Genomic DNA, 3,578 nt, shown 5'->3' on the forward strand with positions numbered 1-3,578 from the left:
GGCCACTGCACTCCAGCTTGGGTGATAGAGCGAGATTCCGTCTCAACAAAAAAAACAAAAAAAAAAAATTTTTGGAGTCTTGCTCAGTTGCCCAGGCTGGAATGCAGTGGTGCCATCTTGGCTCACTGCAACCTCCACCTCCTGGGTTCAAGCAATTCTCTTGCCTCAGCCTCCCAAGTAGCTGGGATTACAGGCACCCGCCAACACGCCCGGCTAATTTTTGTATTTTTAGTAGAGATGGGGTATTACCATGTTGGCCGGGCTGATCTTGAACTCCTGACCTTAGGTGATCCGCCCACCTTGGCCTCCCAAAGTGCTGGGATTACAGGTGTCAGCCACTGTGCCAGCCTTATTTTCTAACTCTCTGTTTCTCAGACCAACCTTAAAATTGATGAATATTCCATCAGCTCACCTGACTGGGCCTACAGAGAAGCCTGGGCTGGAGGCCAGGTGGGTGAGTGCTGGCCCGGAGGGAAGTGCTTGCTGCAAAACCCCCTGGTCAGGGAGCCCCTCAGGTGCTGGGAAACTGACTGTGAGCAGGGCTGGTCTGGCCAGTAGAGCTGGGGGGCATTGCTCCATGGGGGTCTGAGGGAGCCCGGAGGCTGTAGACTCCTGCTCTGGGGCTAACAGGAGGCCTGGAGTAGCAGCATCTGTAGGTGGGGGAACAACAGGATTTTCATGGCACCTCCCCACCCCTCCCCCAGCTGGTGTCACCTGCTGTATGGCTCCTGTGTGGCTCTGGGCATTTGGGGAGTGGGGGGCATTTACTGATGACTGATGGTGCCTGTGGGAGTAGACTTGGCGGTACTGATGAGGGGACACAGGACAGAATGGGGGACATCCTGACATGCCCTGGAGCCCCAAAGGCTTCATGACACCCCCCACGTTGTCCTTGGGGTGCACCTTACACACTGAGGCCTGGTAATCATTAGGTGTTCCTTAGGATCTAGGTTTGTCTGGGTGTGACAGAGCCCCCAGCCACGCCGTTCCAGACGGAGTGCTAGCCATCAAACTGTTCTGAGGAAGGAGTGGAAAGGCAGGAATTGAACATCCTGCCCCAGATGGGCACACGTCACCTCTGTTACGGGGTGAATTTTGTTTCCTAAAAACACATATGTTAGCCGGGCGTGGTGGCTCACACCTGTAATCCCAGCACTTTGGGAGGCCAAGGCGGGCAGATCACCAGGTCAGGAGATCGAGACCATCCCGGCTAACACGGTGAAACCCCGTTTCTACTAAAAATACAAAAAATTAGCCGGGCATGGTGGCTAAAAATACAAAAAATTAGTCCAGCTACTCAGGAGGCTGGGGCAGGAGAATGGCGTGAACCCAGGAGGCGGAGCTTGCAGTGAGATTGCGCCACTGCACTCCAGCCTTGGCGGTGACAGAGCATGGACTCCGTCTCAAAAAAACAAAACAAAACAAAACAAAAAAAACCCCACATATGTTAAGTCCTAGCCCCAGTGCCTCAGGATGTGACCTAATTTGGAGGATTGTGGCAGATGTAATTAGTTCAGATGAGGTCACTAGGGTGGGCCCTAATCCAATAGGACTGGTGTCCTTTTTAGAAGAGGAGATTATGGCCTTACGCAGTGGCTCGCACCTGTAATCCCAGCACTTTGGGAGGCCGAGGCAGGCAGATCACTTGAAGCCAGGAATTCCAGACCAGCGTGGACAACACAGTGAAACCACAGCTCTAGGTCAGACGCGGTGGCTCATGCCTGTAATCCCAGCACTTTAGGGAGGCCAAGACGGGCAGATCACGAGGTCAGGAGATCGAGACCATCCTGGCTAACACGGTGTGAAACGCCATCTCTACTAAAAAATACAGAAAATCAGCCGGGCGTGTCGGCAGGCACCTGTAGTCCCAGCCATTTGGGAGGTCGAGGCAGGAGAATGGCATGAACCTGGGAGGTAGAGCTTGCTGTGAGCCGAGATTGCGCCGCTGCACTCCAGCCTGGGCGACACAGCAAGACTCCATCTCAAAAAAAAGAAACCACAGCTCTACTAAAAATTAAAAAAAAAAAAAAATTAGCTGGATGTGGTGGTGCATGCCTGTAATCCCGGCTACTCAGGAGGCTGAGGCTGGAGAATCACTTGAACCTGGGAGGTGGAGGTTACAGTGAGCTGAGATCACGCCATTGTCCTCCAGCCTGGGGGACAGGAGCAAAACTCCATCTCAGAAAAAAAAGAGGAGATGAGGACACAGAGGAGCACCCTGTGCAGACCCAGGGAGAAGATGGCATCCATAAAGCCAGGGAGAGAGGCCTCAGGAAGAGCAGGCCTGGTGGACATCTGGATCTTGGACTTCCAGCCTCCAGGACTATGGGAAGACAAATGTCTGTGGTTCCAGCTGCCCAGGCTATGGGACGCTGCAGGGCAGGCCCAGATACAATCTCCCTGCATATTCTGTTGTCACCAGGCAATGCCTAGCTGCAAAGGAGGCTGGGAAATGTAGTCTTGATTCTGGGTGGCCACACGCCCACCAAGTCAGGAGATCAGCTACTGTAGAAGGAGGGGAGACTCAGCGGTGGTGGGGGACTCGCAGTCTCTGCGTTGCAGCGCGTGTGCAGGTCTGCAGAGCACACAGGGTACGTGCTGCTTCCTGCTCATTGGGTAGTCATGTGACAACTGAGTCCCTGGGAATTAAACCAGCAGAGAGCTCAGCTCTGCAGGGAGGTAATAAAGGTGTCCTGCCATCCCTGCCAGGCTGAAGCAATCAGCAGGGCTGACACTCTCTGTATATTTGGAGTGCCAGAGGCTGTGGGTTTTTTCCTTCTTCTTTTTTTTTTTTTTTTTGAGAGTCTCACTCATGTCACTCAGGCTGGAGTGTGGTGGTGTGATTTTGGCTTACTGCAGCCTCCACCTCCAGGATTCAAGCAATTCTGGTGCCTCAGCCTACCAATAGCTGGTATTACAGGCGCCCACCACCACGCCTGGCTAATTTTCATATTTTTAGTAGACATAGGGTTTCACTATGTTGGCCAGGCTGGTCTCAAACTCCTGACCTCAAGTGATCCACCTGCCTTGGCCTCCCAAAGTGCTGGGATCACAGGTGTCAGCCACCACGCCTGGCCAGCTGTGGGTTTTTTCTTAGTTTATATTCTTTCACTCTTCCTTTTAACGTTAGAATTCCCAGAGCTGGGCCAGGCACAGTGGCTCCCACCTGTAATCCCAGCACTTCGAGAGGTCAAGGCATGGTCCTGGGCTGATGTGATTTGCTGCTGTGAGAGAAATGGCCAGGACAGTGGCTTCCCTTGGCATCACCAGTGAGTGAGGCCACAGAGGTTCGTGACAGTCCCCCAGCCCCACTTTGCTGCCAGGCTGGCTGGGCAGGGGAGCAGAACGGGTGTGTGCTGCGCATCCACACGGTGTGGTTGGCGTCTGATGGTGTGGAAGTCCAGTGCGGGATAGTCAGGCTGGCAAAATGGGTCACACCTCAGAACTGCCTTGCATGCTGTTAAAATCCCCGGCACTCAGGCTGTACACCCTGGCCCATCCCATCAGACCCTCTGAGGGTGTCACTAGTCGTCAGCCGCTCCGCTGGTCTACCCCTTGGGTTAGGAAGGGGCTCCCAG

The sequence above is a fragment of the Colobus angolensis genome, unplaced genomic scaffold (assembly GCF_000951035.1).
Source record: "Colobus angolensis palliatus isolate OR3802 unplaced genomic scaffold, Cang.pa_1.0 Scaffold84, whole genome shotgun sequence".
In the NCBI taxonomy this organism is placed as follows: domain Eukaryota; kingdom Metazoa; phylum Chordata; class Mammalia; order Primates; family Cercopithecidae; genus Colobus; species Colobus angolensis.